This window comes from Stegodyphus dumicola, chromosome 4 (assembly GCF_044657685.1).
Source record: "Stegodyphus dumicola isolate Sdum_Otavi_A_Nest chromosome 4, ASM4465768v1".
Classification (NCBI taxonomy): Eukaryota; Metazoa; Arthropoda; class Arachnida; order Araneae; family Eresidae; genus Stegodyphus; species Stegodyphus dumicola.
Window position 1 is genome coordinate 231,286,571 of NC_140771.1, and position 27,287 is coordinate 231,313,857.

At 34.7% G+C, this 27,287-nt stretch overlaps 1 non-coding gene across 1 annotated transcript; it reads right to left on the bottom strand.

Moving 5' to 3' along the window:
* Positions 1-5,167: 5,167 nt before the first annotated feature.
* TRNAT-GGU (transfer RNA threonine (anticodon GGU)) lies at positions 5,168-5,241 on the bottom strand. Its single transcript has one exon. It is a non-coding gene; the product is annotated as a tRNA-Thr (tRNA).
* Positions 5,242-27,287: the final 22,046 nt, after the last annotated feature.

Genomic DNA, 27,287 nt, shown 5'->3' on the forward strand with positions numbered 1-27,287 from the left:
CGAAAAGTCTGCCTTCTTGCCTCCTGGCCGAATTGTTCGTTTTTGCACATAAACTTGTAAGGATCTTAAGTTTTACTAACGTTTATTTTATTTTATTTTAAATCTTTACTATCACTTCTTATTTTCTACTTCCGGCCAGAATTAAAAAGCGTTAACTTATTTATGCAAAATTTGTCTGGCGAACGCCAAGTACTTAAGTTGTGGCTTTTTGAAAAGCGAGAGAGAGGAAGCAGTTAGTCGAAGCAGGCCGCTTGCCTTAGAAGTTTTACTCAGTTGCTAGTTGCCTTCCAGGCCAGAGGTTTAAACCTCGTGATAATTTTAAACGTATTGTAGTGTTAACAGTTCTCTGTACTACATACGGCTTCCTGTTAATATAAGGCCAATCTTCCTTGTTGATTATTCCAAATTTAAGTTAGAGTTTAGTTATATTTTTATATTCTTACGTTCAGACCACAAGTAGTTGGTCTCTGTATTCCGAAGTACGGAAATTGTTGTAAAGAGTGAAAAATAAAGGGTTTTGTATACCCTTCCTGTGTATCCTGTCTACTTCCCACATTTATTGAACATAGCTTTAGTAAGTTCCCTGTTCCGAGTCAGGTCCTTGCATGTTCCCAAAGAAAGTAAGGCGGAACATTGAACCTGATAAACTCTATCTAATTTTAACTGTCAATTTTTTTTTATTCCTTTGACCTGTATTTTTGCAATTTTTAATGAAGATGTTTTTAGTTTTTACGTATTTTTGTATTGCTGTGAAGTGAGAACTCGCACTTAACCATAACATTTATTCTTTAAAATTGAAACGAATTTTTAGCTTTTAGTGGTCTTACGGATTTAACAATGCCAGTAAGAAAAACATATATATATCATCAAAGCCATAATCATTGTTTTTAGGCAATCATCGAATTAGTGAATACAAAAAAAGTATATAAATAAAGCTTACTCTCTGAAGAGGTTTATAAAATCTTGTAAGGCTTGTGAGATAGCAATTATTTAAAGAAAAGCATATGGATTTTCATCGTGGCAATGGTGCCACTGTACGCAAGTTTGGTTTTTCAGGATTTTTCTAGGTTATTATTCAGAGCTATTGTTTGAACATTCCCTTAATTCCAACTTTCAGGTTCCTTGCGACTTCTTTATACTTCGAAAATTCAAAATGGCATTGCAGGGGTACCATTTTGAAAAACCAATGCATATCAGAACAAAAGAAAAAGTTGAAAGACCTATCAAGAGACAGTGTGTCGCCCAACTGGGGATAGTGGTTAGCCATACCGACTGTCGTACCGAAGGGCCTCAGTTCGGATCCAGGAGAAGGCATGGATGTTTTTAAATGAATATTGCCTGTGCGGCGTGGGGTACTGTCAATATCAGTTAAACCGAAAGACCTCCAGAGGGCTTAGTGTTAGAGAAATCAGTGGAAGGCCCTCCGGCCCATGCCCTTCAGGAGTGTTCTCCTTCAAAACTGGGGCCGGAATTAGGCAAAGCTGTACTGTAATTTGTATGGTGCTCAAAGCCCTTGCCAACGATAGATGCATTCTTGCACTCATTGCCACGATTAATGTTGTAAGGCTTGTGATGATAGACTCTCGGACCCGTCCCATTGGGTGCTATCCATCAAAACTGGGGGCCAAAGCTGAGAAAATTGTACTGTGATCTCTATGGTGCTCAGTGGTCTTGCCAACGACAGACGCAATCTTGCATTTCTTACACGATGAATTTCGTGGGCTTGTTCTGATATTACTGTTAGAAAAGTCAGATAAGTCACAAAAACAGCAACAACAAACAATGTTGAAACACTGCATTTAGAAAGGGAAACTATGCTAGTGGAGGATCGTGGTTCTCAAATTGGTAGCCCCTAACCGCTTGCGATCCAAGAAGCGATTTTATGCAGTTCTCGAATGTCGAGTTAATTATCATTCTTTCGACATTATCTGTTACGGAAATAATATGAAGATTTTGAGCCTTATTTTAATTAATAATATGAAGATTTTGAGCCCTTAGAAACAAATGTGAGTAATGCCCCAGAAAATGTACAGAAGGAGCTAATCGATATAACCTACAATCTTATTCAAAGATTTGAAGATACGTATTTGATTGCCATTTTTTCATACTTTCCAGAACACGAATACTCTCAGTCAAAAATGTTTGCAGTAGAAAAATCGCTTTGTTTCGGAATAGATTGATAAGTTAACAGTATTTTCCGCAGCTGAAAATTAGTAAACCTAAAAATAGAACCAATTCGTGATAATATCGTTTCTAATATTTTTCCTTTAAGTTTACGAATTTTATCAAAATTTAACGCTCATGAGGTTTTGCAGCTGAAAATGGCGAAGTAAGAAGTTTAAAACTATTTATTTACAAATATACTGATGCTTTCCTGACCGTTCCGTGGATTTGGAGTTACTGAAGGCAACACTTGATGAAGAATCGAAATGTAATTTATTTAGCCAGTATTACTCAGGACAGCTCCAAAAACACATTGACAGTCGTCGAAAATTTACGACAAACACGCTGAAACAATCAGCGAGACAGCCTTTAGGCTATCAGGCTACAACGGGGAAGACATGAGACATGTGACGGAGGACGTGGGCATCACCCCTCTACCAATACGATTAATCGGTATAGCCCCACATCCACCTTTATCTACTGCCTAGATACATGATACATAAGAACATACAGTGGCTACAGATAGACTTTGCAGATGATACATATATTCAGATGCCTAAATACATGTTACATAGGAACATGAGGTGCATGAGAAGTATTAACCTCTTCAAGACGGGATGGCCATTATAGTGGCCACAGAGTCCTCTCTTTGAAACTACGGACTTGTCCAATTTAGTGGCCATGTCTTCTGCCCCATTTTCCAGGCTGAAAAGTGGGGTAAAATGTCAAATTTCACGTCCCTAGGGTTTTATCCACTTATCTCTTTCAAAGGTCTTCCTCTTGCGACATAGATGCACCCCTTTGAGAATCCATTAAACTACCCACAAGAATGTTTGTTGCAAATAGGAGGTGATTTCTTAAAGGGGAAAGCATTCGGTTCAAGATTCCCCGTCCTTTGGTAGCTTTTACTGCCTCAAAATGTTAAGGGGACATGCATAAGAACATATCTAAGGTGACACACATTGGGTGACGTACACATACTTATGAATATAAGATATATAGGTGCAGAATAAGTTACATGTTACAGGATGTTGCGAGATATATGATACAAGATGCTGTGGATACATATATATGCATATGCCAAGATACATGGTACGAGGTGCAGAGTGATATAAGTGCCAGGATATATGGTAGACGGTGCGAAATAAAATGCATGATACAGTATTTCACGACGAAGCACGAGAGTACAGCTCCCGACTTGGTTCCGGTCGTTCTAGGAACTCAACATACTCTCGAGACTCTCCACGCGCACTCGATAGTCTCTACGATGCACCTGCTACTCGCAATACTTTCGACGACCGATTCGACCCTGACGATCAACTCGCTAGACGAGGCACTGACTGACACATTATCTGTTACGGAATTTTGACTTCGCCTGCAAGCAGGGTTTATGTAACTTTGGGGTTGCCTTCGAGAACATTCTGATCCAAACCGGTAAGAATTCGTTCTAGAAGGTTCTCCATCTGTCTATGGCATATCGTCAATTTTGACGCTCTCCATGCACCAACTTGCGATACACTCGACGACCAACGACTCCTACTCCGTGTACAGTCAGGGTTTATATAGCTTTTGGGCTGCTTTTGAGAACATTATGGGCTAAATCGGTAAGAAGACGTTCTAGAAAGTTCTCCATCCGTCCACGGCGTATCGCCAATTTTGTTGCCAAATGGGCGATTTCGTGCCAAAAATCGCAACCTTGCCTCTCCTGTCATTTTCTGGCAACCCTAAACCAGAGTTGCAGGGAAGCTGTCTTACCGCAGCTGGGTATTTTGTAACAATATGTTTTTGTATGTGCCAAAGTTAAATTTAATAAATAAAAAAGATAAAAGATTAGCATTATTTATTCTCCAATATAGTTCCACTTGGAAAGTTTTCACAATTTTTTTAGCTTTAGTTTATTAAGTATTTACTTTTTAACACAATATACTAAAATTATCTGATATAAATATGTCTGTAATTTTAATATTTAGCTATCAGTACCACAAAGTGTAACCAAACAGAAATTTCTTGCAAATACCAACCTTTGGATTTCAGACCGAAAGTAAATAAAAGCTGGACCTTTTTTTTTCCCCCTTTGCATCATCATTGTTATTATTGCTTTATGTTTATTTTGATAAATATTTAGCAAATAAAACTTTCAATTTTATTTTTAAAAAGTTTCACTTTGGCAAAAATCCGAATAAAATCAAGTAAGTTCATTACAAAATTTGTTAGTGAATTTTTGGGCAGACTATGTTTATACCTGTATAAAACAAATATACGCAGCTTTATTCTCAGAATACTGAAAGTGGGAATTTAGAAAAATACGCACTGGTGCGATATTTCGATTCATGGCTCTTTGATTTTTGATATTTCGATTCATGGCTCTTTGATTTTTGATATTTCGATTCATGGCTCTTTGATTTTTGATATTTCGATTCATGGCTCTTTGATTTTTGATATTTCGATTCATGGCTCTTTGATTTTTGATATTTCGATTCATGGCTCTTTGATTTTTGAAAGGTTATCACTGTTACCCTCGTATATGTTAGAATAACAATTTTTTTTTTTTTTAAGTCTCAAAGAAACGTGCAAATACAGTTATTCATAATTTTGTGAACGATTTTAGAAATTCAAAACAGACGAACACCACCTGGTACCGCCCGAATTAAAAGAAAACTTTCCTAGTTTTTCAACCCAAAAGGACCTGTTAGTCTCAAAATGAGATTTTGCGTCGGTTTACTATAGACGGCGTATCACTTTTCAAATTGTTGCCACCAATTTTCTGTAGTCTTGTATTATTATTAAAGAAATTAAATAACGAAGAACCTGCTTCAAAGTGCATATGTTTCTTGCATTGTAAAAGAAACTACGGTACCTAGAGCCATCAAATTTTAAATAATTCTCTACCCAACTAATTCCGTGTAAATCTTCACGCGAGAATCCCCCTTTACGTCCCTGTTCGGGCGCCACTGTAGAGACATTAGGTTATTTTTAGAAGCAGCCAAGATGAAAAATTCGCAAACGCCTTCGCCGGGAATCGAACCACGGACCTCTGGAATACCGGTCCAGCGTGCAGAACCACTGCACCACGAAGGCACGCTAAGAAGACGGGAGAAATACCTTACAACTTTTCAAATTGTTACCACAAAATATTATCGCCCTGTATTACATTAAAAGAAATTAAATTATGAAAAATCTGTATGGATTTATGTATGTTTCTCGCATTGTGAAAAAACAACGATACCTAGAGCCATCAAATTTTGAATAACGTAGTCCTGCACCCGAAAATGGGCACTTAGAAGCCAGAATTTGGAATTTAGAATTTGTTTTATTGTCTATTTCATATTTTGTAAAACTGTAACGAATTCTTTATTAAAAAACTCAACCATTTTAAACCGAGTTGTAGAAACAATATAGGAAATAAAACATTGTTACCTCCAGCGCTGAATACTGTCGGAAATTCTGAAGATATGCTGTTTTTTAATATTTCAATGAAAGTTGCAACCGTTTAACCATTTTTTTTTCTTCTCCTAGTCATGGATTTTTAAAATGTGTTACGGACCTATGAATAATCTTGCGTTTACAGTAACTGCAAATAAACCTTCCTTGTTAATGAACTACCCTGATAATTTTGTAATAACACATTTTAAATTCCTTCAATAACAAAAGAAGGAAAATGTGAAAATTTCCTTTTATTTATCGGCCACTTTTGTTACGAATGCGCACTTTTTAAAGATTTCTTTAGTGCTTTGTATGAAATAGCGAATGATCCATTTTCATGTATTTTAACCTCATAATTTCAAACTAATTAGTAAAACAAATATTACTAAGCTGCAAAAGCGCACCTAATTGTACATTTTCGTACATTCGCTTAGATTGAAAAGAGGAAATTTTAATTTCTTTATGTTAGTCTTATAAATGCAGTTTTAGAATATGTTTCATTTGTTTAGCAGTTTGAAATCGTATTCGATACCGTATATTATCAAATTACGTTCAGCTAAAAGTGATTTAAAAAATCAAGATTCAAATTGGTTTCATTTTACAGAAGTTACGAAATTTCCTCCTTTATTTCAAAAATTCTTTAACATATTTTCTCATTAAAAGTGCGTATAGTTTGAGTTTTTCACGTCCACTTCGATTCATGATGCAATTAACCGATACTCATTCAAGTCAAATTTCATTAAATGTGCTTTATAACTAAGTTCACAAACTTTTAGAGCACCATTCAGCATCAAAACAGGAATTAAATAGGTTTATATTCTGTTAAAAGCAGTTCTGAAGACTTTTAAAACTTCATTTTGCAGTTTGTTTTAAAAGAAATAATGAAATAATTTTGAAATACTTTTTTAAAATGAAATACTTTTGATATCTCTTGATAATATATTTTGATGAATAACATGAGAGAATGTGCTATATGTATAATAAGAAGGACATAAAGGATGTTGTAGCTCTACATTTTCGAAGGAAAAACTGCATTACAGGCAAAACAGAAAACTGACAATAAATGTGTTGTACCTCTCACATACAGCTAGGATAAGTCTGGCAACAGCTGCAGGAAGAAAAACTTGGCAATGCTGGAATGGCAACAGCGGATGATATTCTATAGATTTTAATATTTTGATTTTGAGTCGACGTTTTCCTTTGCGATACTATTGCGTTAAAACATTTGAGTTTTGGGTGAATGAAATGAATCCGGTGTCCCGCTGCGAATATTAGTAAAATATATTTAGAAAATTACCTGCGTTGGAAAGGATGAAACCTTGTGTTTGAATTTGCGGTATTTTTCCTGCTAAAGTTCCGTCGAGTTCAGAATATTATGCCAGGCTTATTCACGCTGGTGCAGATAAGTTCAAATTTTGTTTTTTGTGTTTATAGTGTATAACATGCAAATATATGAATAGAATTCTATTAAATAAACATTTAAAATTCTGGAATGGTGTTTAAAATTTTAGATGTAGAATATTCACATTGCTATGTCGGAGCCAGTGGCAGTCAGGTGTAAAGTAAAATTGTTTTTGCTCCACGACATAACAAAATGTTTGATGTTTCATCTTCCATAAGACTGGTATTTATAAATCTGATTTGCTTAATCTGGTATACTCAGGGATTGTTGAAACCCATTATTAAATCTTCTATTATCCTTAAACCTCTTAACTAAGACTACCCTTAAAACAGTGGAAGTCCATTTGGGGGCATTAACATTATTTAGTAAGCTACCCAGCCTGGATAGTGGTTAGCAACGCTGATTGCCGTACCGAAGGGCCCGGGTTCGACTCCCGGAGAAGGCATGAATGTTTGTAAATGTGTAGTGTGAATGCGACAAAAGGCATTCTACTGTCTGTCTACGAGAAGAACCGCTCCCGCCACAGCATATTTCAAATAGGGGCGAACCAAGGGATGTCAGTTCACCTTTAAATGCGCCAAGATGGCCAACTGAAAAGTACCGCTTCAAGACATCCCTATGGAAAATGGGTCAAGGCTCGTTTCTACGGCAACAGACAGCTGCAGACTAACTGGCGAGAGCTTTTCTTTTGATAGACAGACTGTAAATATGAGGCAAGCCGAAAGCTCTTTCAGGAGGATGGTGGTAGTGAAAAAGGAGTGGGAGACTCTTGGACTCGCCCCCCGGTGTTATCCATCAAAACTGGGGGCGGGAATGAGGAAAGTCGTACTGTGACTTGTATGGTGCTCAAGGCTCGTGCCAACGACAGGAGCAGTCTTCCACTTCTTGCCATGACGAATTTCGTGGGCTTGTTTTGATGATACTGTCAGACAAGTGAGAAGTCACAACATCAACAGATTTAGTAAACTTAGATTGCGAGGTAATAATAGCGCGTCATGGTAATACCCTAAGCGATATTTACACAGTAAAAGAGCTTTGTAAAGTACATATTCGAATTTTTATAATTTATAAGAAAAATAGCAGAATTAATTCTGAAATAAAATTAAAAATAAAATAATATGTAATAAAAGCAAAAAATGGTTTTCTTCTCACTGCGATTAATAATGGTGTTAATGCGAAAATTAAAGTCAGAATGCTATTCGATACATAAATTAATTATACAATTTAATCTAATTTTTATAAAACTTGAGAATTTGGATAGAAACGGCATATGAAATCAAAATCAAATCGTCAGGCTTTTCATAAAATATCGAATTCAGTTCGAAAACTCGAATCAAAGTTACAATCAATGCATGGAAGTACGTCTCTAACATTTGGCACCTACAATTTTCTCAACTATGACTACCAGATTTAATTACAGCAAAACAAATTATTAAGTTCACTCATCCTTGCTTTAAAATTATACTTGACTTCAAACTTAAGTAAAACTCGGGTGAATTTAATAATATATAAGCATTAAAGGAAAACTCAAATAAATTGACTTTTACAGGAAAATAATTTCTATGCAATTACATACTGGTGTTACATCTTATTTCATATATTAATGAGGACGTGCTCATTAGTGTTGCAAATTAAGAAGACAGACCATTGTCTGGCTTGACACCAAGTAGTTAGTTGATTAATACTAAAGCTTCCTGATATGCAGAAACTGAGTCTGGGTTTTGTTTGAAGCGCAGATATATGAAATTCTCCAGAATCTGTTTCAAACAAATTCTGCCCTCCTGCTATTTGTGAGACGACAACATTTCTCGTAGAAACAAACGAAACATTTAAGGAAAGAATTAGAAACTTCTTTTCTGTTAAAATAATTGTTTGATTAATAAATGAGGATAATAGATACTAGAATCACGCTGACTCAAAAATAACAACTAGAAAAATTTGACGGCTGTAGTTTTGAATTAGTTAAAAAGCTTATGACTGTTATCATATTGTTGATCATTTCGAACTTATTTACGATCTCTTTTTTCTTCCAATGGCGGGCACTTGCCTATAACGGCATTGCCTAAGACCAGAATTGGCGGCCATTTTGTTCTGAAGGCTCCTAATAGGCGGCCACCGTGACCTCCTATGAAGGTACAGAGAATTTTACATCCATGCCTTCTGCGAGATTCAAACCCGGGATCTTCGGTATCGCAATCAAGCTCGCTGGTCATGTGCCCTTTCCTTCATACCTTTGCCGCTTTGGCTTGAGAGAGAATCGTAACTGTGAATGTAGGGAGGAGGGTCATCCAGATCATTTTGTGTTCTTCTGCCCACACACAGCACTTAACAGCCTCAAGCAACCAGGAACCAGATTCTGGCCAAATTGGTTCCAGAATCTACAAAGTAACAGAGTTGCCCAGCGGAAACTGAAAACAATAACTGACTACTGTACTAGCAATTACTCTTCTGACACTGGAAGATAGTAGTCATAAAAGTCTGTATAAGCTAGTACAATATGTCAGCAACCGAGTATGTGATATGTATGTTCAATATGTAATTTTGTATTTATTTTCTTTTATTTATGGTACCTAATTTATACTAAGAATCACACGTACCTCAATGGCATGCTTCTTGTAAATTTTAAACTATCATTGATAACGTGTATGTATTGGTGTATTCATCAATATGAGTGAGAGTACGTATACTTTTATTTGTTTCGGAATATCTATGTATGTAAGTGTGTACTATATATCTGTATATGAGTTTGTATTTATATGTATACACATATATTTTGATTGTACTCTTCTTCAAGTGCCTTTTATGCACATGTATATATTTCTCTGTACATTGTTGTACTCTTCTTCAAGTGCCTTGTATGCACATGTGTATATTTCTTTGTACATTGTTGTACTCTTCTTCAAGTACCTTGTATGCACATGTATATGTTTCTTTGTACATTGTTGTACCCTTCTTCAAGTGCCTTGTATGTATATGTATATCTCTTTTTTTGCATTTTATAAATGTCGTTTGCTCACCCGGGGCTGTCCAGGGCTGCGGCCTGGTAGCTAGTGGTTGACTCTCGCCGAGTTGGTAACCAATTCTGTATGGATATATCTATCCCTGGGTCGGAAGCCAACTCAGCGGTTTACCTTCCCTAACCACTGTAGAGTATGGGCGGCTATTTATGAGCTCTTTCCCTCCAGAGGTCGATGCAAATTTGGAGAAGAGCGTAGGAATTTGAGTACTTAACTGGATCAAGTAGTCAGTCGGTAGCCTGTAGCTGTTTTATGTCTAATTCGCATAAGTCCACCCGAAGAACGGTAGCCGCATCTGGTCATAAGCGTGGCAGACCATGAGGATGGTAACCCTGGAAAGCAGTAGCCGTTGAATTACTCGTGTTAGAGTATTTGACGACGATAAAAGTCCTGTTCAAAACGGTAAGCTAAAAATTTTATGGTTAGCTTGATAAAAAGTAGTGAATTCTAGTTCCTCGTCTTTGGAATGTGAATTTTATTTGCATCAAGTAGACTGTTATGTTTATATTTTTGGTTGTAATACTCAAGAAGAGACTCACTGAAGTTTTAATGTCAAATGCTATTAAGGCTTGGTCTGCACGAGCATATGCCTTCTATCTCGATAACTCGGGAAAATAAGTTAGTGGTACTTGGTAATTAGATTCCATAAAGGTAGCTGTATTGGTCACATTTATCCAAAGCAAAATTGCCATAAGCTAAAGATGGCTTTCATCTTTGTAAATAATAATCTTCTTTCTCCGAAGATATCTGAGAAAAAAAAATCATTGCTCTTGCAACTAAAACGGTTTACTCTTATATTTTAAAATGTATCAATTTTCCTGTTATTAACTTTGAAAGTTTCAGTTATTAATTGGTGTTAAAACTAGGAACACAATGCATTTATATTAACAAAATGACAATTTATTAATTACGGTCTCTTTATGTTTCTTACATGTTACCGTAATCTGCTACTGTAAAGAAAATTATGCAATTTTGGAGATTGAATTTATTCTTCTGGCAGATATTTATTAAGACATTTGAGCTTATAGTACCATAACTTTAACAGCTGTAAAATAGTATCAGCAACAGAATGTGTAAAGCAGTTTCTGTCCATGAATAAATCATTTCGTTCTTTGGAATTACAGATTCCTGTTCCTCTACATTCTGAAGATTTATCCAAATTAAGGATGCACAGTGGGAATATTCTTGTTAACCATGTACGGATGGTATTATGATTAATCATGAATGGTTTATAATCAAGAATATGTGGTAATGCTCATGAATGGCATCGTGAAAATAATGCTTGGGTAATAATCCCAGATGCGCTATGAATGACTACGGACGGTATTGTAATCATTAATGTCATAATCATAGACATAGAGCAAACAAATCACGAAGATACGATGAATGATCATGGATGATCAAGACTATCAAGGATGGGCCAAAATCATAGACATGGATGAATAATAATTAGATGATTTAAAAAAAGGTATATGTATATGTGAAGAACTCAGATAGATATAGATATATATTGTTTCAATTCTACGGGTTCATCGATTTGGAGTAATTAAACACTTGATGAACGACAACACTTGATGAAGAGTGAAAACATAATTTATTAGCCAGTTTTTGGAGCTGAAGACAGCTCCAAAAACAGTGGTCAACAATTTACGACAAGCACGCTGAAATAATCAGCGACACAGCCTTCAGGTTAGCAGGCTATAATGGTGAAACCAGCTTCACGGCAAAGCACTAGAGTACAGCTCCCGATTCGTTTCGGTCGTTCTCGGAACTCAACGTACTCTCGAGACTCTCCACGCTACAACTCGCGATGCACTCGATAGCCTCAACGATGCACCAACTTGCAATACACTGACGAGACACTTTGACACTAGACTGCTACTCCACGTACAGGCAGGGTTTATATAGCTTTGGGCCTGCCGTCGTCATCATTCTGGTCCAAAACCGTAAGAATTGGTTCCAGAATGTTCTCCATTCGCCTATGGCATATCACCAATTTTGTCGTCAAATGGGCGAATTCGCGCCGAACCTGGCAATTTTGCTTTCCCTTGCCATTTTCTGGCTAACGTGGCTAGCCCGTGCCCAGAAAAGTCACTGTACGCCGCCAGGATGTGCTGTACAAGAGATTGCTAGTGGAAATTGCCTCACTCGAGGGGGTAGCCACCATACGAAGAGCATGGAACGCTATACCAACAGAGAGCTTGCAGACATGTACTTAGTACGAGTATATGGAATAGCAGCAGGTAATGGAAGAGCCGCTACACGCACTTATTAAGAACGTTTCCCCGACAGACATCAACCACACTACAGTTTGTTTGTACGTCTGCATCAAAATTTGTGAGACTACGGGTCATTAAAGAAGTGGACTCATTTTGGACTGGATGTTCGTAGCCATTTGAACAGCTCATCCCCGCTTCGATGTATTGGGCTTAGTAGACCAGTTCCCTGACCCCTCCCCCCCCACTCACCGGATTTATCAAGTCTTGATTTCTTTTTGTGAGAAACCATCAAAAGTGTCGTGTTGACCTGTTGATCTGAATCGATCCTGTTGTGTCTGAAATGGATCTCGTGGCAAGACTCGCCTGCGCAGCTGCTACAATCAAAGGAACTACCGGTGGGTTTGAACATGTTTGGCAATCAATAGTCCGTCAGTGTCAGGTATGTTTGGCGTCTGATGGTGCAAACTTCGAGCATCTGTTGTAACATTCAAGCTGTTGGAACACCATTTGTATTAATGTCCAATAAATATTTAAAATTAATCACTCTCTTTTTTTCTTTTCCATCTTCTACCACTGCTACCACTTATCTCTGACATTTCCGGGTATAGGTTCCTTAATCCTTATGATGTGCCCTAGCTTCCCTAAAAGTTTGTCGCAACATTTACCGTGCACCCTGTTTATAGCATACATATATTAAAATAATTGCCTTTCGCCTGGCTCGGCCTCAGATTCGACCCAGGAGAGTGAGTGAAGAAGGAATACAAAGACTGCTCCCAGCACTGTCTTTTTGAGAAAGCTCTCTGATAGACAGATTTTTGTATTCATTTCTCAAAAAAGATAAATTGCAAAAGTCCATTTCTCACTGGAATTAGCATCCGGCTACAATGATATGACTTCGTGAACACAACTCGGAAAGGCGAAATTTCTCCAAAAATTTTAATATATTTGTCAAGTAAGATCAACTTTAATTATGCTTTACAAGTTTCAATTTTGAAAATTTGAATACATTTTTCTAACTACTTCCATTTCTTTCTTTTTCCTAAATTACATAAAAAAAATTGACACTTCATCCTCAAAAATTGCATTTTTTGTCAACAGACCAAACGTAAATCAGATAACTGAAAAAAAAAATCAGTCTCGCTTAGCAAATTTGTAAAGTGTATATAGGAAAACTGTTTCAGCTATAATGTAATTTTTCGAAAGTAAGTCTGAGCGAGTCTCTTTTATTTGAAAAGAACTGTTAGCAAGCTGTTAACAAGTTAAATCTCAATAACTGTATCAAAAATGCAATTTGCCTTTGGCAAATACATCTCAAATTTAATACTAGTGGGCTTCTGTTGCCGTTACTAAGCCTTTTTATACGCTGTTAACCCAGATCAGGTCCACGGGTTTTATCCTGGCGAAGAAGCTAAAGGATAAGAGTTGTCACTGGCTAAGCGTTAGACAACTTATAGATAACAGCGCTTGTTTTTCCCAGCACCCTCCTAGTTTTGATTGGGAAAACAAAGAAGGAGGATCCAAAGCTCTCATACTCCTTTTTCTCTTACCATCAACATCTCAAAGGGACTTTAGGCTCGTCTGTATTTTAAGTGCCTCCACGCCGCAAACATACTCCGAAATTTGAATCCAAGCTTAACAGTATGGCAGACTGGATGGTTAACATCATACCGATCAAGGGGATCGCTGGGTATATTATTCTTTCATAGATATGTGTGACACAGACTTTCGAAAGTATTTTTGGGGGTCTTAAATACACATGTTTATTTCAGAAGCAAACTAATAAAGTATTTTACAAGGGAGGGAATATTTTCCCTGTTTTTTACCATACAGAGTTTAATTCTTAAAAGAAAAGCTATCAAAATTAAGTTTATATTAATACATAATTCAGTAGTGCTAAAAACAGTAAGCAATAATGGGAAACATGAGATCCGTGTATTAACTGAGCCCATCTCACAGGCATTCAAAAGATTTTCGTAAGAGAAAGTTCATTTATTTGATCTCCATAACACATTCTGCTCTTTTCTTTGCAGCAGATAAAGTAAAGTTGCAAATTTCCTTCTTTTATTCAGAGCAATAATGCAAAATTGAGCAATTTGTTTTCCCAAAATAATGCACTGTAAACTCTTTTGAATAAGTGGATCATCATCAGATGCTTTTTCGCTCAAGAACAGCTCAAACTAGCATTTATTTGATGACTTGGTAGACGATGCTGTTACTATACGCCACTAATAACCATCTCTCTATTTAAGAGCCTAAATATATTGGAAGGATTATTGGAAATGTCTTTATTTACATACGCTACACAGCGGAAAATAGTGGGTTAAATAAGGAGCAATTTCTTACAAAATAATGATTATTTGTTTACACAAAACGCTTGTAGCCTATAAGACTCAGAGCAAAGAATTTTTTGATTTTCAGTGGCTGCTATTTAGAACATCAGAAGCTCTTAATAAAGAGAGATACCATAGTTTCTCCATTTTATGGCATTATTTTTATCGTAAAAAAGGGCCTATCCGTAACAGATTTACCGATATAAAAAATAATGTCCAATATCACAAATAAAGACCTCATTTTAATGTAGTTGCAGTACTTATTTCTTGAAGCAACTAGATGTTAACTTCGATTTCAGATTTCAGGGGGGTGAGTAAATGTTATATCTGCAAAATCAGATACGATGCAAAGTTTTAGTGATTTGTTATCAATCGAAACATGCTATAATTATACTACATATTTTAGAACTTAACACTGATAATGTTTTCATAAGGCCTTTTAGAGTTCACGTTTAAGTTTCTAGTCAATTATTTTATGTTAATTTACTTACCTATCTCTCTCTCATTTCCATTTTCCTACCAGAATGTAAATTTCTAGCTCGCATGATATTCAAATGAGATAGAAAGAAGAGGCTATTTAAGGAAATGTGTTAGAGAGTAGGATCAGAGCGTATTCTACCTATTTGAAGGCCACGTTGCTGTTTTGAGCCTCTTGCGAATAGTATTCTGCAGCGTTGAGTTATTCCTACCATTAGACATGTTACGCCAATCTTAGATCAGAGCCAGTTTGTGGAATATTTCAATTGTACAGCCGTTAGGCTAAACTTACTTTATTGTTGTTACTTACGCTCACTTGTTTGACGTAGTCAGACCAAGCCAACGAAATTCCTCGTGGCAAGGAGCTCTAGATTACGCAAAACCATTGGCAACAGCCTTGAGCACCATTCAGGCGACAGTGCGATTTAGCTCAGTTCTGGCCCCAATTTTGATGGAGAGCACCCCGGGGGACGGATCCGAAGGTCTCCCATTCCTCTCCCCTCACCAAACCACACGAGAAGACTTTCGTTTCTCCCCATATTTAGAGTGCTGCCGTGCCACACAGACACTATACATTTACAAACATCCATGCCTTCCCCGGGAATCGAACCCGGACCCTTCGGCACGGCAGTCAGTGACGATAACCGCTCTACCGGTTGAGCGGCTAAACTTACTTTCAGTAGTTTTAGTTAATCCATTATCTTTGATTTCAGACATAACTGTTGGATCACACAAGCACGAGCTAATGCAGTTTATTAAATTTTTGTCTGAGTTAATGAAAGAGTCGTTTAAATTTTGTAGTATTTACAAGACATAGTGAAAATTCACTTTTAAGATTTTTAGTCTGGTTTATGGATTGTAAAAGAAAGCTAATTTTTCTCTAATTTAGAATACAGAAATAAAACTGAATTGAGTCAAAGAAATAAAATTAAACAAAAACACGTTAAATAATGCGTAATAGAACAGCATTTTATGCTACATAATTTCTATCGACGCAGAGAACTGCTTTCGATGGCGAGGTAGTGGCTATTTGTATGACTGTAAGACATACTAATGCCCAAAGTTACAGCTGTCATAAGATGGTCATCTTCTCAGTCTCCAGGGTGGCTATTGGATTAGGGTCTTATCTAGTTTGCGAGGAAATCCTTGAATGCCAGATTCTTTTGAAGAAGTGAGACTAGGGAGTAAAGAAATTGTACTACAATGGATTTTCGGTCATTGTGACCCAGCCATGTCGACAAACCTGCACAAAATGGACCAAAAAATGTTCCAAAAATATCTGCTAATTCTTCTTACCATTTTGCAAAACTGTACATTCGTAAACCTTTTTATTAAAAATGGAGAGGTAATCTTATGATGCGTGTCTCAACCAAGAGCTAAACGGACACCTTGAAAAGGAAAAGACCAGACAAATCAGGGCTATAGCTGTGATCAGTTTCAGGCTTGAACCTGGTCACGATTGCTTAGCGCATCTCTAATTAAGTTCGTTTTTTTTTACTAGCCCAAAGTGTCCAATTTGCGGCTTAAATGAAGAAATGGATAGGACCTGCATTGGAAAGTGTCTGGCGCTGAGTGGAGTCTCTGAGGTGGAAAAGTATTGGAGCGCTAGAGGCCAAGTGATGAGTTTTGATGTTTTACGTTATAACGGTTCACACAGTTTTGTTTTGTTTGTAAAATTTTTGTTTTATTCTCTACATTTGGAAAAAATATTCTAATAAAACAAATATTTATACTGAAATCCTGAAATCCGCTGAGTTGGCTTCCGTCCCAGAGTATTACATAATCCCTACAGAATTGGTTACCAACTCAGCAGTTCAAGGTCCTTGAAGATATTAAAGCACTGTGTTTCTTAGGAAGCCGAATCTCTTACCCATCGTACATAATACATGCATACTTACTAATAATACAAATATAAAATATAGGTTCAAGTATGTGGGGTTACAGCCGAAAACATCGCGGCAAAAACATCGCGGACGAAAACGTCGCGGAGAAAACAACGCAAGGCGAAACTGTCGTGATACAAAACATCGTGGGAGAAAACATGGCTGCTATTTAGAACATCAGAAGCTCTTAATAAAGAGAGATACCATAGTTTCGCAAAGAGAAAACATCGCAGTTCTACAACATCGTGATACAAAATTTCGTCGTCCAAAATAAAACGGTTCTAAAACTTCGCAGTTTAAAAACATCGTCGTCGAAAATATCGTGTTAAAAAATAAAGTAACTACAAATCATCGCATGACGAAAACATCGCAGACATGCTTTTTTCAGGCTTTAATAATTGTAAATGGATATTCCCATGATGATTTGTGATCGCAAGACGGAAAGAAGGATAATCTTTACTTTAATGTTTTTTATTAACTAATAAATTTTTGCTGAAAAAGTAAGAAGGAAATTTAAGCATAGAAAATTAAGGCAACTTATAGCACTTAATAGAATTTTAAACTGACACAGTTAACTAACAAAGGTCATTAATAAATCATTTTTTATAAAGTTTTTACTGGTAATTTTTCATTAAAAGTATAATCTAAAAATGTTTAAAAAAAAGGAAGTATAAAATTAACTGCGTGACCTTATCTATGACTTAACTGCATGAACTTATCTATAATTAAATGCTAATTATGAGATCATTTTCTTCACTTTTGTCAATCTAATACTCTTATAATGAAAATTAGGTACTTTTCCGTTTTGCCGGCGCAAGCGATAAAGTCGCCAATAATGGTACAACCGATGCCAAACGGAATATTCTCGCTGGTAATACGCATCATTTTCAAAACAAGTCGCAGCTTTTTCTTATCAGATTGATTGTTTCTTTCAATATTGGCATATAGTATACATAGAATTTTTATCAGATAGTTCAGTTTTATGTCTAAGTCCATTTTCGGTAATTAAGTCAATTAGGATGCAATCACAGCGCTTACCCGAAGCCGAAAATATAGAAAAGGTAAAGCCAAGGGTTAAATTCATCCATTCTAATGAGAATGCATTAGCGAAGTAAAGCACTGCAGTTTTACATAATTTCTGAGTAAGCTATTCGTACGAATTGAAATATTTCTTGCATTTAAACTTGTGTTCCAAATTAAGATTTAACTTGAAATTAATGTAGATAATTACTGAGAGCATTAGATTTTTGTAGAGTAGTTTACGTGAGATGAGATCACTTGGGGTCACGTGATAGGAACCGGCGAATCAGGATGTTGAACAATGAAAGCATAGTAAATTCTTAAATTAATGTCTTTTTACAAATTTATTGTCTTTATTTATTGGATTTTTATAAAATTTTAAGCGATATTAAAATGCCTTCTCTTTTTAAAAGAATTCTTAGAACTAACATTTTTTTTAATATTTTTTATGTGTATACTGTATGTTGTCGCCAATAAAGTCTGCTTGGCGAGATTTGCGCCGGCGAAACGGAAAAGTACCGAAAATTATTTCTTGTTCTGCTTCAGTTGATTCTTAAGTATTAAGTTTCCTTCTTACTTTTATCAGCAAAAATTTATTAGTTAATAAAAAATATGAAAGTAAAAATTATCTTTCTTTCCATCTCGCGCTCACAAATCATTATGGGAATATCCATTTACAATTATTAAAGCCTGAAAAAAAGCAGGTCTGCGATATTATCGTCCTGCGATGATTTGCCGATACTTTATTTTTTACCACGATATTTTCGACGACGACGTTTTTAAACTGCGAAGTTTTTGAACCGCTTTATTTTCGAAGACGATATTTTGTACCACGATGTTTTAAAACTGCGATGTTTTCTCTTTGCGATGTTTTCTCCCACGATGTTTTGTAGCACGACGTTTTCGCTTTGCGTTGTTTTCTCCACGACGTTTTCGCCCGCGATGATTTTGCCGCGATGTTATCGGCGGATACCAGTATGTGGAGCAATTACATAATACAAATACACAGCACATTCTTGAATAAATGCTAATACATTCTTAAATAAGTACTAAAAACATAACTGAGTTAAAAACATTATGCAAAAAATTATTACATCTTATGGAACTACTTTTATGCTTCCAATACCTGCACATTATATCTATACACTATACATTTACCAATATTTGATTGACCAATATCTTGTACCATGTTGTTACAAAAATGCATTATACAGCACGTAGAAGTACAATGTATTATAAATTTACTTATTATTTACTCCTGCATTGAAATGCATTATACAGCAGGTACGAGTACAATGTTTTTTCAATCTTAAATAATTTTTAGTAGACAAATAATGGAAACTGTGGGTGGATGAAAAATTATTTTAAAGTTCTAATTCTTGTTAATATATAGAACGGCAACAGTATGACAATGAATAGAAGAACAGATATAGAGCATGAATAAGAGCTTTGTTTCTATTTAATTACTGATTCGTTTTCCTTAAGTACTATTCATGATTAATTACGTATTATCAATCTCAAAATAGTCACGTCAGTACTTGGTTGTAATCATCATAATCTCCTCTGGTTGCAACAGTTGAGCCTAATACTCCTGATTATCTCATAACTTTGAAAATGTTAAGTTCCTGGGAATGAGACACAGAGGTGTCTATCTAACTTTACCATGTTTTCTAAATCTCGCTGAAACTATATGAGTCACATGAGCATAAACACTGCTCATACAAAATAGGGAAAAGCAATGGAAAAGATTTTCCCTATCAGGGAATATTGGTTCTTCCTTAAAAGTGGACAAATGCATTTTAAATGATTCGGTCTTTTTTTTTAGACTGCTCACGGAAGCCTTAGTAACAAATACGAAACTCTGGGTGCTACTTTGGTAGACGGTTGCACGGATTTTGGCGAGTTTTTGGCAATTTTTCTTTTGGCGAGTAATACGACTTATGGTAAACCCATTGCTGGATAAGTTATTTATGGTAACCGATACTTTGTTGACATTTTATTTAAAAAATAATGCGTGTTATTATGCATAAATTCCGTGTTTTAAATATTATTTATGGCTTCTAAATATTAAAAATCAATTTAATTTTGCATTTTTATTTGAAATAAAAATTTTATTCTTTATCATATTTTATGAAATTTTATGCTGTGGATGATGTAATCAGTGACGTCACCTTGCTTTAAAAGTAATTGGTTTTAATATCTATAAATTTAATCTAATGTTTTAAACATTATTTATGGGTGTTAAATATTAAAATACAATTTAATTTCGCATTTCTTTTTTAAAATGATTTTATTATGTATGATTATTTAAATAATTTTAATTCTAGGCGTGATGTAATCAGCTCTCTGATTGGTTTTAGAATATTTGTGCATTAATGAGCTGTAATCAGCTCCCTAATAGGTTGCTGAAAATTTGTGCATTACCGCGCCATTTTAAAATTTAATTCATATCTTCGAATTCCTTCAAAAATGTCTCCTTCAAAGATGAATGTTGTTTTTGATAAGTACCAAGAATTTTTGGTTTCGGAATCAAAAAGTTGTCCCTTGAGACCTTATTTTCGCCAGCCTGGCTTTCCTAATCAAAGATTTATTTATAAATTCTTACAAGGATCAGAGGAAATTTATTTTACATTTTTGAAGGAAACGTCGCTAATTGTTTCTTCAATGAAGTGCGAAAATGTAGATCACAGATGAAGACCGTTAGAGGAGCCAATTCTGAGACGGCCGTATATGATATTGTGGTCATGTTGAAAGAAATAACCGCTGTAACGGTAAGAAAATTATTAGACATTCCTCCTTTTTTACCAACAATAAACTAATTGCTGTCATTTTAGCTCTAGTGTACGAAGCGTTCTTATTTACTTATTTTAAAGTATTTAATTTAAGTAATATTTTAATTCTTTTAAAGGTCGGTATGATGGTTTTTAATTCGATATTCAATTTACATAATATTTTAATCCAATTAAACGTTGGCGCAATGTTTTTATAGTGGTATTTTTATTCTATTTCTATGCTATATGAAAGTAATAATTTAACCTTTCTTTAGTATTTTATACTCGTAGTAAATGTATTTATTCTATATAATATATATATATATATATATATATATATATTATATTCTATATAACGTATTTTAAAGTATTTAAATTTAATAATATTCTAATTCTTTTAAATGTTGGATGATGTTTTTTATTTCGATATTCAATTTCAGTAATATTTTAATCTAATTAAACGTTGGCACAATGTTTTTATAGCGGTGTTTTTATTCTCTTCTTTGCTATATGAAAGTAATAATAACCTTACTTTAGTATTTTATACTCATAGTAAATGTATTCATTTACACTTGCCTGTCATCTTAAAAAACATTTTCAACAAAAAAATTAATCCATTATTTCTAACGATATTTATTTTTTTTTCTAAGTTTCGAATACTTTACTATGCGTAAAAACAGCGTTTTTCCAGATGGCTGACGTTTGTAGAAATCGCGCCAACAATTGCGCCAACGTAAATCGCCAAAAATCCGTGCAACCGTCTACCAAAGTAGCACCAAACTCTGGAACATCACAGAATTCCTTCCATTCCTTTTTGTCTGGAATCTTCCTTGAAAAATTGCAAGTGAGTTTCGTCAGATGAATATTGCCCTTCATTAATGATTCCAACTTGATTATTTCAGCGTTTTCACGCGTCTCTTGTAGCAATGATCAGATGCTATCAGTCTTTCACATACTATGATGCTACTAAATAATCCGATTGCATAGAGTTTCTTACGATCTATATTAGCTCGACAACAGACTTTTCATATGCCATTTGCTAGTGCTTTCATTTATTTGGATGCATCTTTTTATTTTTAGAAGATCAGATTGAAATATTTCTTGCCTTTCTTCATTGCTATACGATTAAAATCTGTGCGCGTCTGTTTGTTTGTTTGTGGCATTATATTTTCCGAAACGGCGGGGAGTTCAGTTTCGAAAGAGGCTTTCCGGATTCCAAAAATTCGTGGGCGCGCTGGAGGTAAAAATCTGCTGTATTTCGAATAGTGTTGCCACTGCTCGCTTTCAAATCATAGAGTTTTTTAATAAAAAATTTTAAGTTTTACAAAATATGGAATAAAAATAGTATTGCCAAACATTAAATATATTACTCCGGATTCTTAAAATTCGTGGGAAGCCATCTCATCATCTTCTCACTACTTTAATCAGCCTAGATATTAATTAAAAAAACTCTGAAAACGTATGTTTTCGCACTCCTTTTTCCGAGTGGCAACAATCTTGCGCGCTGGAGATAAAAATCTGCTTTAGTGTTACCACTGCTTGCTTTCAAATCGTAAAGTTTGGTAATAAAAATTTTGTAAGTTTTACAAAATATGAAATAAAACTAGCATTGCCAAAAGCAATAAACCTTATATTATTATATAAGGTTTCTGACATTGATTGCATGCGATTGCATGCGACATCATTGCATGTTGAAAGGTTTCGTTAATGTTAGCATTTTAAATAAATAGCTGCTGCTGGCAACGTTTTTGCTTTAGGTTAGGATAATTGACACGGTGTGTTGTTGCCACGTTAATTTTTTTATTGATATCGAGAAAAAGTTGTTATATTTCATTAAATTTAAATCATGACGTCATACGTATTAGCCTGAAGTGTCAATAGTTTATGTTCCGGATTAGGCAACACAAAATTTATTTACGAATTGAACTGGCGCACGATTGAAGAAATTTAAAAAAAAAAAAAAAAAGTCTGAAAGGTTTCAGATTTTAAATTACGTCCAAAGGGGCTCTTTTATTGTAACTTTTTATGTGAAAACTTTATTTATTAAATGTCATGTTTTGCGTACTAAACCCATAAAATTCAGTTCAATAGCAATATCACAAAATAATTTTAAAATAAGCACGTCTTTAGAATTTCCGGTACCGAGTCTCGCGTGCTGGAGATAACAATTTTTTCGTACAGTGTTGCCATCGCTCGCTTTGAAATCCTTTAGTTTTTTAATAAAAAATTCGTTGAAGTGTTACAAAATATGAAATCGATAATAAAACAAATTTCAAATTCAAATTAGGGCTTCCACATGCCCATATTCTATGAAAGATTACCGTTATTCAGAATTTGGTGTCTCTAGATACCTTTGTTTTATCACAATGCGAAAAATATACATACATTCATGCAGATTCTTAATTATTTAATTTCTTTAAATATAATACAGAGCGATAATATTTGGTGGCAACAATTTGAAAAAAGATTCGCCGTTTATAGTTTTCAACGCAAAATGCCGTAACGAAATTAATAGTATTTCAGGGCAAATTGCACCTTTTGATTAAAAATGAATCACTCTAAGCAAAATTCCTTCCTTTAAAAGCTATTTGTAGTCTAAAATTGAGAAACTTATTATACCACTACCGTTGTGCCTGTTTCAATACCTATGAACTACTTTTAAACCTACATTTTTTATAACTATTATCATCATAGCCTTTCGTCTAATTCATAAAAGTAGTCTCTTTTAAATTACCATTTAAGAAAGACGTTTTATGATGCAAGACAACTACATTTATATTTCCTTAGAGTGCAATTACAAGAATAAAACTTAAAGCATGCGTACGAATAACAGGTGAATAGGATTTTTGCTCTTGAAAGGGTCGGTTCTTTCCTCGAAATCCATAGAGTTTTATTCAAAATGTGCACTAAATAAGGCTGCTGATTTGTTTAGCTTTAAGATAAAGAATTCTTATTATATTTTTCGTTACCTTTCGCATAAAGCCATGAGCAACGAAACGGACTTAACACTTACTTGTTCGGGTTTATTTGCGAAACACAAGTTACATGATATTAATCATTCCTCAAGTGGTAACTCTACTAAATCCCGAACACTTCTGTCCTTCATACTGTACGTTTCTTCCTCTTGAGTCTTTTCCAATTATTTTCAACGTGATATTTTTGTTCTTTAACTGGAATAACGTTGTAGAATTAAATATGTGATCTGCTACTAATGTCCACATCAGCTGGGCTATTACGATTATTGGGATTTCTAATTATACATATATAAAGTGTCGATATGTCAAAAATTTCCAAAATCGCGTACAGAATTAAACATTCTTTAATAATCACAATGTAACCTACATTATGATTGTGCGTAATGAAACTGCATTCGCATTTTAACTCGAAAGTAGTTATGAGAAACTACGCGAAAAAGAAATAAAGCATCCCATTTTTGAATATCATTGCATCTTTTCTGGTGTGATATACGTGAATAATAGTTTGATTGAAAATCATATACTAGTTTGATACACGTGATTCAAGAAATTCAGTGTCTTCAAGAAATTCAGAGTCTTCAAGAAATTCGTTCTTAATGAATTTTGAATGTATTTAAAACAATTTGCTCGAATATGGAAAAACAATTCGCTCGCATATGCATCCAAAATAATACGTCGTGGACGGGCAGTAGTTCTGTAGGCCACAGTAAGTTTGTTGTCTATTAAAACACGCAGTAGATTATATATTAATAATAGTAGAAAACGTAGTTAGTGTTTTATAGTCATTAGGATTTTTGAAGCAGGAAACACTTTCGTGAACAATTTTGACCAGACGCAGAGAAATATGAAGATGAATAAAAAGAAGTTGCCTGGCGCGTAGCATTAAGGTATTTATAGCTATACTAATATCCTAGTTATTTTATTTTAAGGGTTAATAAACTTCAAACCGAAACTTGCAAAACGCTTAGACAAATTTACGGAAAATACAAACAAAACAATCATTCGTTGTTTGAAGTACAGTAAGAGGACCGTAAATCCAACCATTTAACTTATCTGATAATTTATAAAACTATTATTTATATAAAAGGTACCGCAGGCAATTTTTACTCCAAAATATTTTTTTAACAAATAAAAAATCTGAAAGCTTTCAGATTTTATATTATGCCCACGAGGGATTCAAAACGGGATTGAAAATGTGATATAGACATTCAGAGTCGCACGACGCAAAATACCGTTAGACATTGTAACGTCTTTGCGTTGCTACGCCACCAACATAATACCAGTAAGAAATGTAAAGAAACCTCGCGCATAAAATATCTGTGTGAAAATGCGCGCGATGTTAATGTTAATGGAACGCTTTGAAATGTTTGAGGTTAATCAAAAATTCGTCGAAGTTTTACAAAATATAAAATAGATAATAAAACAAATTTCAGATTCCAAAGCTAGGCTTCCATGCTCATATTAGGGTAGAGGATTACGTTATTCAAAATTTGATGTCTCTAGGTACCGTTGTTTTTTCACAATGCGAGAAACATACATACAGTCATGCAGATTCTTCATTATTTTATTTCTTTGAATAAAATGCAGGGCTCTAATATTTGGTGGCAACAATTTGACAAGTGATTCAAACTTTTACAGAGATCCAATGCAAAATGCCAAAACCGAATTAATAGCCCTTCTAGGCTAATGACCATTTGGCCTAAAAACAAGAAAATAAAGTTCTTGCCGACATTTATAAATTTCGTTGTAGAGTCATTAGGAGTTTTTTCAAGCAGGAGTCATGAAAAATGATCAGTGCCTTCTCCGGGACTCGAACCACGAATACGCGCCGACGTCGAATACGCGCCGACGATGCAGACCATTACACCACGAAGGCATGCTAAGAAGGCGGGAGAAATACCTTATATCGTTATATCCGAATTTCAGATATTTCGAGTTTCGTAATAAACATAGAAATACAGTAAAAAATAATAGCCTTCTAAACAAGGTGATTCTAAAAAATTATATTACATACAAGGTGATTCTACAAAAAATGCAAATGCAGGTACAGGGTATCAAAATAAGCATATTTTGTAATGAAATGTTTGTGTGCAGAAATAGATTCATTGAGGTGGTTTTACTGCTATAATATTGGTTTATTTTATTGCCTCTGACCGCGGTTAAATAAGTTACAGGTCGTATGCTGGCTTGGACTTGCAGTTAGCTACTGCTAATTTAAGTTTAGAGCATTAAACAAAGGTCCTTTTTTTAGATTTTCCTTCCACTAAAGATTTTACGAGTCTCGAAAACGAGCTCGATGTCTTAATAAAAATTACCTTAGGAATTCTTCCATCAAGATTGATTGCACTGAGATTTAAATTATGTTTATTCTTCGCTTAAATATAAGAAAGAAAGACCCAAGTGAGGTATCATTCAGCCCATTTAGTTAAGAACTACTTACAATGTGATACATTCCGAATACTTAACTCAAGAAACTGTCGTGTAATTCATTTCTTAATGCTCTTTAATGTCTGCTACTGGTTCTAAATGCTGGATTTCTTTATTAAATGTTTTTATTGCAGTGGAATAATTTGAAAGAAGCTGCAGATTTCCACATGTGTTCAACGAACAGTATGCGGTTCCACGGAATGCATTATCTTCCCTTTTAATGCATTTTGCTTGTTTCTGCTGCCTTTTGTTATTGAAATATCCGAGGCCGAATAACGTGCTTGGAAAGCTAAGGTGAATTTTATGATTCTAATCTCTCTCCTCTGTCGCTCTAGATCAAATAAAAAGAACTTCAGAGAGGTGGAAGAAGCTACATTTATGTCCAAATTATTCTTTCATCACATAAATGTAAAAAAGAATGTTGGAAGTTTTTAGTTCATAAGCTGGGCATTGCAAGCAGCATGTTTAAAAATTGATTCATTCACTGTCAAAGAGAATCTTCATAGGTTGGGGGGAAAGGATACCTGGATTTGAATTCAAAGTAAACATTCAAAGATCTCATTTATTTCTCTTTAATTGTGCTTTATTATTCTTTGGAGACGCACACCTAGTGAAATGAACGATGTAATGAATGAAATGAAAAGTCAGGGCGATTCTAATACTTCAGGCTCTGCACATAAAGCAGCAGTGATGGGTATTATGAATCTTTATTTAAGCATTATCTAAAAAAAATTTCATCTAATATTAGATCTCTCGAATCCTTCAAATAAAAATAGAAGATGAAGAACATAAAAAAAAAAAAAAAAAAAAAAAAAAAAAATATTTAAACAAAAATTTACTTTATATTGAACTTTTTAAAGAAAAGTAAAGCTTAAAATGAATAAAAATAAATAGGAGAGAAATGATTAAATTCTAAAGATAACAAGAACTAAGGCCTTAAGAAAATTTGAAAGTTTTCAGATTTTAAATTACGTCCAAAAGGGCATTTTCTTAACGTTTTGTACATTACCTTTATTTATTAACTATCACGGTTTACGTACTCAAACTATAAAATTCAATTCAATAACAATATCGCAAAATAATTTTAAAATGAGCATATCTTTAGAATTTCCGATACACAGTCTCGCACGTTGGATATATATATATTTAATTTGTACAACGTTGCTATTGTTCGCTTTGA